The 14,094-nt window shown below is 40.1% G+C and overlaps 1 protein-coding gene across 4 annotated transcripts in view; it reads left to right on the top strand.

The window, feature by feature from the left end:
• The window catches only part of SPOP (speckle type BTB/POZ protein), an 83,371-nt gene that overhangs the window by 42,889 nt on the left and 26,388 nt on the right, over positions 1–14,094 (top strand). For 2 of the 4 annotated variants that reach the window (XM_066263897.1, XM_066263896.1), the window contains one exon: positions 1,836–1,882. The exons of the other annotated variants lie outside the window; for them this stretch is intronic. The gene's annotated coding sequence lies outside the window, so the exon portion shown is untranslated. The remainder of the gene's footprint in view (positions 1–1,835; positions 1,883–14,094) is intronic. 4 annotated transcript variants of the gene reach the window in all.

Here is a 14,094-nt window from a genome sequence, read left to right as displayed (position 1 = left end):
TTCTGGTCTGTCTCCATCTCTCACTATAAAAAGAAAAGTTTTGGGTGAGGGTTCATTTCATTACTGATAATAACCAGACTTGGTTTACCAATGTAAGAGAAACTTATTTGTACCAGTGTACCAGTTAAAGATGGTGTTTACATCTTCAGGAAAAGATTCTGCTTTTAAAGAATTACCCACAGTGTATGCAATACTTCATTTTCCTGCAAAAGGGAAGATAGCACCAGAATTTTCTGCCTACGTGAGGTTCCTGGAAGCCTTATAACCACTCTTACTCCTGTTTCTGTTTTGAGTCACTTTGTAGGATTTGGTCGATTGTTAGGGTGGTGTAGTTGTGGTGTTTAGCTAAATATTATCACCAGTCTTCAACAGGAACCTCGGTGTGACAGCTGTTTATTATTATAGGATGCATGGTTTTGTTTAAATGCATCTTGCTTTCGTGAAATTGACCCACAGAGCACTTTTTAAAAAAGATTTTATTTTTTTTATTTTTATTTTTATTTTTTTTCATTTTTTCATTTTTCTGAAGCTGGAAACGGGGAGAGACAGACAGACTCCCGCATGCGCCCGACCGGGATCCACCCGGCACGCCCACCAGGGGCGATGCTCTGCCCACCAGGGGGCGATGCTCTGCCCATCCTGGGCGTCGCCATATTGCGACCAGAGCCACTCTAGCGCCTGAGGCAGAGGCCACAGAGCCATCCCCAGCGCCCGGGCCATCTCTGCTCCAATGGAGCCTTGGCTGCGGGAGGGGAAGAGAGAGACAGAGAGGAAAGCGCGGCGGAGGGGTGGAGAAGCAAATGGGAGCTTCTCCTGTGTGCCCTGGCCGGGAATCGAACCCCGGGACCTCCGCACGCTAGGCTGACGCTCTACCGCTGAGCCAACCGGCCAGGGCAAAAAGATTTTATTGATTTTAGAGAGAGGAGAGAGAGAGAGAAAGGAGAAAGAAAGGAGGGGAGGAGTGAAACAACAGCTTTGGAGTTGCTTCTTTTGCGTGCCTTGACCGGGCAAGCCCGGGTTTTCGGACTGGCAACCTCAGCGTTCCAGGTCAACGCTTGATCCACTGCGCCACCGCAGGTCAGACACAGAGTACTTTTTTTGTGTGTGTGTATTTTTCTGAAGTTGGAAAGGGGAGGCAGTCAGACAGACTCCCGCATGCGCCTGACCGGGATCCACCGGCATGCCCACCAGGGGGCGATGCTCTGCCCATCTGGGGCGTTGCTCTATTGCAACCAGAGCCATTCTAGCACCTGAAGCAGAGGCCATAGAGTCACCCCCAGTGCCTGGGCCAACTTTGCTCCAATGGAGCCCTGGCTGCGGGAGGGGAAGAGAGAGACAGAGAGGAGGGAGAGGGGGAAGGGTGGAGAAGCAGATGGGTGCTTCTGTGTGCCCTGGCCAGGAATCGAACCCGGGACTCCTGCATTCCAGGCCGATGCTCTACCACTGAGCCAACCGGCCAGGGCCACAGAGTACTTTTTATAAAGGTTATTTTACATTAAAACTTCATAGTAATTCTTCTAGTATTTTGTGAGGTAGCTGGCAAATGTGAATTCCCCTCTTGTTGAGGTGGGGCCCCTGTATTTCCTTTCTGCTATATTCATAGGCCAATTGTTTTTCCAAAATTTTTTACTTTTAATTTCTAAGTATCTTTTTGAAAGATGACTAAAAAAAACACTCAGGAGTAGAGATGTAAGAGTGGTAACTATGACTTGTAAATACTAGTAAACGTATCACCTGCTTTTGGAAGATCTTCTCATTTCAGAATAACCAAAGTAAGGACTTGTATGAGGTTCAGAACTTGGTTAAGTCTGATTCATCATCTCTATTTCCAACAGATTTCCTGTTAGACAAGACAAATTAGACTTCCTACTGACTTAACTTGGTGAGTTTTTACATAGTTTTATTCTAAATATAGTTTAAGATGAGGAAAAAAACAATGAAATGCATAGAAATATTTACCATGACTTTAAAAAGCACATCTTGAGTGTAATCTACTGCAGGGGTCCCCAAACTTTTTACACAGGGGGCCAGTTCACTGTCCCTCAGACCATTGGAGGGCCGGACTATAAAAAAACTATGAACAAATCCCTATGCACACTGCACATATCTTATTTTAAAGTAAAAAAACAAAACGGGAACAAATACAATATTTAAAATAAAGAACAAGTAAATTTAAATCAACAAACTGACCAGTATTTCTTTTTTTGTTTGTTTGTTTTTTTTAATAAATTTTTATTAATGGTAATGGGATGACATTAATAAATCAGGGTACATATATTCAAAGAAAACATGTCTAGGTTATTTTGTCATTAAATTATGTTGCGTACCCCTCGCCCAAAGTCAGATTGTCCTCCGCCACCCTCTATTTAGTTCTCTGTGCCCCTCCCCCTCCCCCTAACTCTCTCCCTCCCTCCCTCCCATGTCCTCCCTCCCCCCACTCCTGGTAACCACCACACTCTTGTCCATGTCTCTTAGTCTCATTTTTATGTTCCACCAATGTATGGAATCATGTAGTTCTTGTTTTTTTCTGATTTACTTATTTCACTCCTTATAATGTTATCAAGATCCCACCATTTTGCTTTAAATGATCTGATGTCATCATTTCTTATGGCTGAGTAGTATTCCATAGTGTATATGTGCCACATCTTCTTTATCCAGTCTTCTATTGAAGGGCTTTTTGGTTGTTTCCATGTCTTGGCCACTGTGAACAGTGCTGCAATGAACATGGGGCTACATGTGTCTTCACGTATCAATGTTTCTGAGGTTTTGGGGTATATTCCCAGTAGAGGGATTGCTGGGTCATAAGGTAGTTCTATTTGCAGTTTTTTGAGGAACCACCATACTTTCCTCCATAATGGTTGTACTACTTTACAGTCCCACCAACAGTGAATGAGGGTTCCTTTTTCTCCACAGCCTCTCCAACATTTGCTATTACCTGTCTTGTTGATAATAGCTAATCTAACAGGGGTGAGGTGGTATCTCATTGTAGTTTTGATTTGCATTTCTCTAATAACTAATGAAGCTGAGCATCTTTTCATATATCTGTTGGGCATTTGTATCTCTTCCTGGGAGAAGTGTCTGTTCATGTCCTCTTCCCATTTTTTAAAAGAATGAAGCTGGAGGCATTACAATACCTGACTTTAAACTATATTATAGGGCCACGATAATCAAAACAGCATGGTATTGGCAGAAAAATAGACACTCAGACCAATGGAACAGAATAGAAAGCCCAGAAATAAAACCACATATATATGGTCAAATAATCTTTGATAAAGGGGCCAACAACACACAATGGAGAAAAGAAAGCCTCTTCAACAAATGGTGTTGGGAAAACTGGAAAGCCACATGCAAAAGAATGAAACTCGACTATAGCCTGTCCCCGTGTACTAAAATTAATTCAAAATGGATCAAAGACCTAAATATAAGACCTGAAACAATAAAGTACATAGAAGAAGACATAGGTACTAAAATCATGGACCTGGGTTTTAAAGAACATTTTATGAACTTGACTCCAATGGCAAGAGAAGTGAAGGCAAAGATAAATGAATGGGACTACATCAGAATAAAAAGTTTTTGCTCAGCAAGAGAAACTGATATCAAAATAAACAGACAGCCAACGAAATGGGAAATGATATTTTCAAACAACAGCTCAGATAAGGGCCTAATATCCAAAATTTACAAAGAACTCATAAAACTCAACAACAAACAAACTGACCAGTATTTCAATGGGAACTATGCTCCTCTCACTGACCACCAATGAAAGAGGTGCCCCTTCCGGAGTGCGGTGGGGGCCGGATAAATGGCCTCAGGGGGCCGCATGCAGCCCGTGGGCCGGCCGTAGTTTGGGGACCCCTGATCTACTGTTTCATTTTAGTGCAAATGGTCTGTAAAGTTGGAAGTCATAAGATAAACATGTAAAGCGGTATTTTAAAAAAAAATAATGAGCATAACAAACTGAAAGAAACATTTTTATAAGTGCCTTAGCTTATAAAAAAATAAAGAAGTTTTATTCTGAATGTTCTTCCCTGGAGTAAACCAGAGTTACTTACTCAGATCTTCTCTGGTGACTATTATGTATGGATAGGATTAGGCTTTATACTGATGGTGGAGGGGAGAAAATATATTTGGATTTAAATTTTTAATCAACAGTTGATAATACATGATTTTGAGACCTTAGTGTAAGATTATTTTTCTCCCTAGAGAAGATCTTCACGGAGGTTAGAATTGCAGTTTAGGAAAGGGGATACCTTGAAACAAAATTTGTGGGCTTCATTTTCCTCCATAAAAGGAGTTTGATTTTGAACAGACTGCCTTAGTGTATGTCCTTAGAGCCCATCTCTCTGTGGGTAACTCTAAAAAATCTTTCTACTATTCTGGCTAGTATTTTAAAATTTTTATTTTGGTATGAGTCTTGCGTTAATGCTTATGTATGTTTTTCCAGTGTCTTAGTAGGTAAAATAAGTGTTATTGCACGTTAATCTTCTAAATTCTGACACGGATCATTGTGAGCCAGGAAATTCTAAGACAGACTTTCTGGGCCCTGGCCAGTTGGCTCAGTGGTAAAGTGTTGGCCTGGTGTGCAGGAGTCCTGGGTTCAATTCCCAGCCAGAGCACACAGGAGAAGCGTCCATCTGCTTCTCCACCCCTCCCCCTTTCCTTCCTCTCTGTCTCTCTCTTCTCCTCCCACAGCCAAGGCTCCATTGGAGCAAAGTTGGCCTGGGCGCTGAGGATTGCTCTATGGCCTCTGCCTCAGGCGCTAGAATGGCTCTGGTTGCAACAGAGCAACGCCCCAGATGGGCAGAGCATCACCCCTTGGTGGGCATGCTGGGTGGATCCTGGTCGGGTGCATGAGTGAGTCTGTCTGAATGCCTCCCCGTTTCCAAATTCAGAAAGAAAAAAAAAAAGACTTTCTGTCTAATTCTTCCTTGTTTTTTCTGTCTGGGTGGTATGACTTTTTCCTTGTGTTATGATTTTTGGAATGAACATTTAAAGCTGAGAACTTCCTGTTTGTCCTTTGTTCCATCTAATTTAGTTAGAACCTTACCATTTACATAGAAATTGGCTTATTTTAATAACTTTAGAAGAAGAGAGAATTTATTTCCTGCCCATACTTGCTAGGCAAGGAGCATGGGTCATGTAAGCAGTCATCAGATTTCTTCAGTTAAGACCATAGTTAAGGAGAAGACGAAGCATACAGATGCCTCCATCTCTCATATGTGGAGGCCTAGGTGTCTCTCATAGAGAAGTATCTCAAGAAAATACTGAATTCTGTACTTAAAAAAATTTTTTTAAGCTAGTTAGTATTACAGTAGTTAAAGCTGACAAGAATTGGTTGCCCATGTGGTAAATAACACCAAATCCTCTGGAGCTGGTGGGCCTTCCCAGCTTCTAAGTTAGTGAACTTATTCTATGTTGTATGCCTTAAGACCAATTTAAACTTTCTTCTTTGATATGCATCACTTGGGCCCTTTTTGTAGCCAAATTTTGTTAACAATAAATATTTTTAAGTGGCTTTGTTAAAGTATAGATGGCCAAAGAGAACCGCATGCTGACTTTGGCTTCTGTAAAGGCCATAGGACCCTGTGGGGTTAATGTAACCTCTCCCGATATGTTTTGTGAAATGACTCTTGCTTTTGAATTCCTTGTAGGTTGGACATGCTGAAATTGTGTTAGGGCCAAGCCTTTCATCTGTTTACTATTTGTATTATTTTATAAGGTTCTTCATAGAGGAAGGAAAGGGTGAAAAAAATCCCCTTAAATCTCAAAACAACTTTGGGAATATAATTATATATAAAAAAAACATATTCTTAGCCATAGGATTTCTACACCCCCCCCCCAACCTTCTCCAAAACTCTCTTCTCCCCTATCTCCCCTCTCCAGTTTCTTCTCCCTCGGTTTCCTCTCTCCCCCTCTCCCCTCTCTCCCCTCTCCCCTCCCCCTCTCCACTTTCTCCCCCTCTGCCCTCTCTTCACCCTCTTCCCCCTCTTTGCCCTCCCTCCCCTCTTCTGTCTTCCCCTCCCCTCTTCTCTCTTCCCCTCGCCTCCCCTTCCCCTCCCCATCCTCTTCTCTCCTCTCCCTTCTCCCCTCTCTCCATCCCTTCTTTCCCCTTCCCACCCCCCTTTCTTTTTAAAAATTCTGTTCCAGCTCTTGTTTAAGAATAAAATTTTCTCAACCTAGAGGAGAAATCTTTGATAACATGTGGGATGTGTTAAAATCTTCATCTTTTCTGAATTTGCTCTTTGTGGCCTTAGAGATTTTTGCCCAAGCCATTCAGTGGAATCAACACATTATTATAATTTGAGAAAAGGGAGAAGTTGCTGATTGTTTGGTTTTGCCTATCTAAATTCATTTGTAAAGGTGTTTTCCTTTGGAGCTGAGATCCACTTTGAAGTGAAATAGCTCCTTTGTAATCAGGTTTGTTTGCTGATTTGGATTCATGTGGTTCTTTTCAGACATCTCCCAAATGATGGATTTTGAAAGTGATGTGTGGAGAAGCTTAATCTAATGAACCCATCTGCCTTTTTTTTTAAAGCAGTTGGAGGAGTTTTTCTCTTTCCCAGCAGTGTCTGTAATTAACCAGGGCAGCACATCACCTGGTGGTGTTAACCCAGGTCTTGTGAAATCTGTGGTCATTGCAGCCCTGGTTTATTCTGCTGTATTTTCCAACCAAGTGGAGACTGACATTTTTTCTTACAATGTTGTTTGTAGATCAGGTTTAGCTCAGTAGACATTAGTGTCTAAATGAAAAGGCAAAACTCAGAAAGTCTTTTTAAGGTCTAAGGAGATGCAGTCCTCCAAGGCTGTTAGCTGGCATCTGCCGCCGCTTTCCAGGAGAGACCTCTGCATTTGGCGCAGAGCGTGCATTGCATTCCCCTGGACATATTTGGGGTAGGGAGTCATGGGAATAGGTCTTTGTGAACAACTCTTACATAATGGACAGTTTTCAGTGGAGGGAATGGTTTCCCAACCCTTAACTTAAATTGGCAATAAATTTTTCTGCTCTTTGATTATTTTGCTACCTGGAAAAGTTGCATCCAAAGTGAGACGTATTCCATATTTTAACCTTTGAGCTGGCTGCTTAGGTCTCCTTGGGAACAAGGACACTTTGTAGTTATTTATAACTCCTAGAAAAGGGCAGTGAGACTGTAAACAGCAAGCACACACTGAGGTATGGGAGTCGGGAGAGTATTCTGTTGGTTATCCCACTGCTTTCCATGACTTGAGAGTCTTTCATGTACCTTCTTCTTCATGTTGATTTGGTCCGGATGAGCCTTACTAGCCAGGCTGTTCTTTACAATTCTATTTTATTTTATTTTATTTAAATATTTTATTTATTGATTTTTAGAGAGAGGAGAGAGAGAGAGAGAGAGAGAGAGAGAGAAAGGGGAGGAGCAGGAAGCATCAACTCCCATATGTGCCTTGACCAGGTAAGCCCAGGGTTTCGAACCGGCAATCTCAGGGTTCCAGGTTGACGCCTTATCCCACTGCGCCACCACAAGTCAGGCTACAATTCTATTTTATAACACTTAGATTCTGGAGAAGAAGGGAAAATAACCATTCCATGTATGAAAGCTATCTAATCCTCACAATTATTTTAGAATCTATGCCTGCCTAAGAGCTCTCTGTAAACTGAGACGATCTTAAAGGTACTGACATACATGCATAATACTGTACTTATTTCCGAGTTTTCCTATGTACAGCAGTTGCAAGAACAACTCAACTCTTAATTAGACTAGATTTGGCCGTGACTGAAAATACAGTCTACATCTTAGCCTGGTATAGAAAAACTTTAGTTATATGTCTAGATGTGTTTTAAAGATATATCTATATATTATATACTTGTATTTATTTATATTTATGTATATACATGTTTACACTTGTATATATTTCATGTTAATTATCTGTACATGTCAATTTTAAGGGAATCAAATCCTGTGTCAGATAGTATGAAAATTAGAGGTCAAATCTAGGTAAATGCTAAGGATCTGCCTCACTTATCAATATCTTGGAATTTTATTATGTAGAATTTAATTTGAAATAACTTAGAGGTCTAGCCTGAATTCCCAACAACTGATGCGCTGGTACATTCTGTGACCAGGATTGACTTATTCTGGAAAATGTGCTTATTACTGTTGTCTTGTGGCTTCAAGAGCTTTTTATTTAGCCCTGAAGGCTTCCTTTTTCTTCCAAGTTTTCTTGGATTTTTTTTTTTTAATCAAAGAAGAGTGCAGCTTTGAAATGTATTGAATGAACTCTTTAAAATTGGAGTGAGATGGGCCCTGGCCGGTTGGCTCAGTGGTAGAGCGTCAGCCTGGCGTGCAGAGGTCCCGGGTTCGATTCCCGGCCAGGGCACACAGGAGAGGAGCCCATCTGCTTCTCCACCCCTCCCCCTCTCCTTCCTCTCTGTCTCTCTCTTCCCCTCCCGCAGCCGAGGCTCCACTGGAGCAAAGATGGCCTGGGCGCTGGGGATGGCTCCGCGGCCTCTGCCCCAGGCGCTGGAGTGGCTCTGGTCGCAATGGAGCGATGCCCCGGAGGGGCAGAGCATCGCCCCCTGGTGGGCAGAGCGTCGCCCCCTGGTGGGCGTGCCGGGTGGATCCCGGACGGGCACATGCAGGAGTCTGTCTGACTGTCTCTCCCCGTTTCCGGCTTCAAGAAAAATACAGAAAAAAATAAAAAAATAAAAATAAATAAAAATAAATAAAAATAAAACATCGGGCCTGACCTGTGGTGGCGCAGTGAATAAAGCATCAACCTGGAAATGCTGAGGTCGCCGGTTCGAAACCCTGGGTTTGCCTGGTCAAGGCACATATGGGAGTTAATGCTTCCAGTGTCTCCCTCTCTGTCTCTCTCCCTTTCTCTCACCTCTCTAAAATGAATAAATAAAATAAAAAAAATTGGAGTGAGATGAACTAATGATTTTATTTTTTTAATGTTCTATGTTTTAAAAGTATGACTGGGTTCCTATGCTGTTACTCATTCAGCAGCTCCCAGATGTTAACATTTTAACTAAAGCTCATTAAGAAAAAAATATGATCCCAAAAGACAGTGAGTCTAGTTATTCAACAAGAATTTCACTGAACAAATATTTATTGAGTGCCTGTTAATACCATAAGGCACAGAGGGAAGCTCTTCTCGTTTTGAGCTTAATTTCTAATGGGGAAGACAATAGACAAGTAAGAAAATTGAAGCACACTAATTTCAGATGGTGGTAATAAAGAAGAAAATAACATAGGATAACATGATGAAAGGGATGGGCTAGCAGTGGGCTTCAGCTCGGGTGGTCAGGGAGGACCTCTCTGAGGATACTGCATTTGATAGGCTATCTAAATGCTAAGACAGAGCCAGGTATGAAAAGAACTGAGAAAAGAAAGCGCTTTCCAGGTGGAGAAAAGAGCCTGATGAGTTCACCAAATAGAATTCAAGTTGCAAGTGGCTGAAATATGGTGACTGAGAAGGGTAAGTGTTAGGTGAGGTCAGGGAGGTGCACTGAGGTCCTGGCCGTCATGACAGAAGGTGGATTGCATTTGGATAGTGGGGAAGCCTCTGAAGATTCCTGTCTTGCCTCTCACAAGAGTCTGATTTATAAGCCATCTCAAAACTTTGAAAAAGTATTTGTAAATGCTGCTAATTCTTTAAAAAAAATTTTTAATGTAGTATTAGAAAAGGTATTATAGTCACATAGTTCAAAATTCAGAAAGTACGAAAGGGAATACAATGGACATTTTCCTCCTTCCCCAGCAAGTACACATTTTCCTTCCTTGAAAGGAACCAGTGTCCCTAGCTTTACAGATATATACATATATATCTTTAATATATATATTAAAACAAATATTTTTGCCTCTTTAAATAGCAAGAGCTTGCTAGTTCCTTTTTTTTTTAACAGATCCTTATTGCATTATCAATCCTCTGTTGCATAATTTAGTCAAACCTCTGTTGATGGACTTTTTTTGTTTTGTGATTACAAATAACGTTATAGTGATAAACACTTCCTATTTGTCATGTTAAATATATCATTAAGGTAAATGTATAGAAGTCTAATTGCTGGGTCAAAGGATATATGCATTTCTTATTTGTTCTGACCTATATTTCCCTTCATGGAGATTGTAACAACTTATGCTCTAATCAGAAATGTTCTTACCCTGATCAATTATCAAACATTGATCTTTGCCAAGTCACTGGGTGAATCAGTGTGCGGTTTTTTTTTTGTTTGTTTTTTTTTATAATTTTTTTAATGGGTGTACAACTGTGAACTGGGTATTTTTTAAATTTTTTATTCATTTTTTAGAGAGGAGAGGGAGAGACAGAGAGAGAGAGAGAGAGAGACAGAGAGAGAGAAGAGACAGAGAGAGAGAAGGGGGGAGGAGCTGGAAGCATCAACTCCCATATGTGCCTTGACCAGGCAAGCCCAGGGTTTTGAACCGGCGACCTCAGCATTTCCAGGGCGACGTTTTATCCACTGCGCCACCACAGGTCAGGCTCAGTGTGCGGTTTAATTTGCAATTATCATATGAATGAGAGTTGAACATATTTTCACATATTTAAGAGCCATTGTTTTTACATTCTGTAAACTATTGGCTGTTCTTTGCCCATTTTTCTTATTGATCTTTTAGATTCACTTAATATTAAATACCTCTCTTAAAGAATTAAAAACAAATACAATATTATTTGTCAAGTTATATCTCAATTTTTAAAAAGCAATTATCTTTAACTTATAAACTTTATAAAGCATGAATCTGATAAGGGACATAAGAGAAACTAATCTTTCCTTTGCTGATTGAGGTCTCTCTTTGATTGCTCTTAGTTTTATTTTAAGAAGTATCTCTAAATTTTAAAAAAGTACATTTAGTATTTGGTTAGACTAGATTGAACTGCAGAACGTTTACACATAACAGATATTCAAAAGTTATTCAAAACTTGCAGCAGAGAAAGTCAGTATGACCTATAATAATCTGTCCTTGGAGTAATGAGAGGTTATTACCTCCTGGGCTATATATAATTAAAGACACTGTAACAGAAGAAACACAAAGGCTCCTTTGAAGTTACATCAGTTTGTCAAAAATGAATATACCCAAGTCTTTCTATAGTTTATTTCCCTCCCTCTCTTAATTGTCAGCAGTCTTTTTGCTTCTTCTGTTTTGGAAAATGCAGACGTCTCTCAGGTTTAAAATAGTTATGACATTGGGATTTTTCCTTACTTGGAAACTGTACAAGTCTTTAAACCAAAAGAAAAAAAAGTGATAGGCTTCTAAAAAGTCCCTAACAAACCATTCTTTGGCAAGAAGCTATACTCCCAGCCATCTAGCTTAGGCATGTTTGTGTATTATTTGAACCACTTGAAATTGCTGATATTTGGCTATTTTTGGCCTACAGAACAATTACATGGCTCAACATATTTCTACAATCTTATTCCTGTAATTTTAAGGCCAGTGGATATAAGGCTAACTCGTAGATGTCATGTGTGTGATATGCCTGTGTTAGTTGTTGGTTTTTAAAACAATTCTCTGGGTGACTGAATTAGGTCAAAGATGGATGAATGCTTATAGAGAATAAATGAAAGATAAAAAATAACTGCATAAATTGTCTATGTAACACTTTTCAGTGTTTATTAGCCTAGCTCTGCGTACACTTACAGGTTAAACTGTTACACCACTTCCCCCTGTTGTATAGGGAATTCATCTTCTATCCTGAAAGAGTTCTGATTATGTAAGAGTTGAGTTCAAATTACTGATTTGTGTTTTCAAAATGAAAGAAAATATAACCAGCCTTTCTCCCCATGTAGAATGAAGGTATAATTAATACTGGATGAAACCCTCACTTTTACCAAGGCTGAAACTTGAGAGTGCCAGGCTAGGAGTTTTTGGCTTTGTTTATAACTCATCCAAAAGAACAATTTCATGATTTTCATTACATTGCATCTAATATACTCAGCACTGTTCAAAGAGCTCTTTTAGAGATACGTGAAAGAAACAAACAGAAGTTAATGAACTTGAATGCAACTTGATAAATGTTTCAGTCATCCAAGTATATTTATTTGCTGAATGCCTTGTTCCAGACAGGCTGTGCTAGGTGGTACAGGGGATACAAAGAATGGTGGAAGTTCCTTTTAAGGAACCTAAAGTCTACTAGAGGCACCAGAAGTTTTCATAAGTGTAAAAGAAGGCAGAAGAACAGTGCACTGTGTAGGTTTGATTGAAAGCATTATCTGTGTGTTCATAATACCTGCTAGGAAGATTGTTATTAGTTGCTAACTGATATTACCTTCATTGGAATTTGAGCAGTATTAAAGTCGACAGGTATTTTAAGTATATTTCTTGGTGTGACTCAGAAGAGGTGTAACCTCCCAGGTCAGGGTTTAATAGAATGCCAGGAAAATAAGTGGTGGTATATAACACATATGTTCAGCTGCAGAATTGTCAGTGTACTGGGAAGTTTGCTAAGCTTTGGAGAATAAATTTATTTGAGAACTTGGATAGTTTGTCTTAACTTGTTTGGAGTCGGGAACAATATATTTTGGTCTAGTTGTCTCCTACAAAGATTCTCAAACCATGACCCTCAAACAGACCTTCTCTTTTCTAAAATTGTTTTTCTGCTGGGTATCTGCAGCAGTTGGCATGAAGTGCTAGAGAGTTCATGTAACACCAGGCTACTTTGCTGATGAACACTTTGCTCCTGGTGCCCGCTACGAGTGAAATTAATTAGACTTGTGCTATCCTAGTCTATTTCCCTCTCAGCAGGTTTTGTGGTTAAAGCTTTTCAGAGTCTAAGGCTAATTCTCCAGTTCTTAGTTGCTGGGTTGGACATTTTTTTAAAATTGGAAGAAAGGTGGTATTATTTTCAAAAAGAATAAAAAAGACTTGGCTAAAAAAATGAGTGAGAAGCAAAAAAGAAGAAAAATGGCCAAAACTAAAGTAGTGTTTTTTTCTGGTTGTAATAATGGACCATGGTTCTGTAACGACAATTAAGCCATTAAAATAAACTGGTTTTTAAATGTATCCTTTTCTTAGAGTTTAGAGAATACCTAAAATTGTTAATGGTTAGGTAAATTTGAGGTATTTTTTAATGTTCAAAATAAACTCATATTAGTATTTTATGATCACTCAGTAAGTATAGAGCTGAGCCTGCACCCCACACCTCCAGAGCCAAATTTTATGCTTTTAACTAACATGTAAAATTCACATTTTCATTGCCAATCTGCCCCAAAGATAGTTTTAAGTAAGCATTTTGAAATTTCATTCTGGCCTCTAGTGGCAGTAATGTAACTGGGGTAAGTAAAATTGTGTAAGGTGAATTTACTCATTTCTAGATAAACAGTTCACTGAGAATGCATTTTCCATCAAGTGTAAGCTTACCTGGATCATAGGTGATTCCATGTAGCATTTGGGCTCTTTTCTTGATGCCATCATGGATCATGGATTGCCCGAACCAGGGAGGCTCAAATACCAAAGCAGTGCTTAGTTTGTTAGCTTAACATGACATAGCACACCATATGTAATATAGTTATAACTCCATCTGTGATTACATGGGTTGCCTTATTTGTAAATGCCTGTAGAGTGGTGTTTAAAACCAACAGGGACTCGGGTAATACCAATGGTATTACTGTGTAAGGGTGCAACTAAATCTTATTACTCACCCTCCGTGATTATTATATAAGTGGTTGTGACTGTGTATGAGTTGAGTGATTTTTTTTTTGTTACTCATTTATACTTTTTTCCAAATGATTTGAGGCAGTTTCTAAAAATACTTAACATATTAAAAAAGAGTAATCAGCCTGACCAGGCGGTGGCGGTGGCGCAGTGGATAGAGCATCGGACTGGGATGTGGAAGGACCCAGGTTTGAGACCCCGAGGTCGCCAGCATGAGCGTGGGCTCATCTGGTTTGAGCAAAGCTCACCAGCTTGGACCCAAAGTCCCTGGCTCTAGCCAGGGGTTCCTCGGTCTGCTGAAGGCTCATGGTCAAGGCACATATGAGAAAGCAATCAATGAACAACTAAGGTGTCGCCATGAAAAACTGATGATTGATGCTTCTCATCTCTCTCTGTTCCTGTCTGTGTGTCCCTATCTGTCCCTCTCTCTGACTCTCTCTCTGTCTCTGTT

Source organism: Saccopteryx bilineata, chromosome 2, assembly GCF_036850765.1.
Source record: "Saccopteryx bilineata isolate mSacBil1 chromosome 2, mSacBil1_pri_phased_curated, whole genome shotgun sequence".
Classification (NCBI taxonomy): domain Eukaryota; kingdom Metazoa; phylum Chordata; class Mammalia; order Chiroptera; family Emballonuridae; genus Saccopteryx; species Saccopteryx bilineata.
Note: the sequence above shows the minus strand (reverse complement) of the source record. Positions and strands in the feature narration are given on the sequence as shown.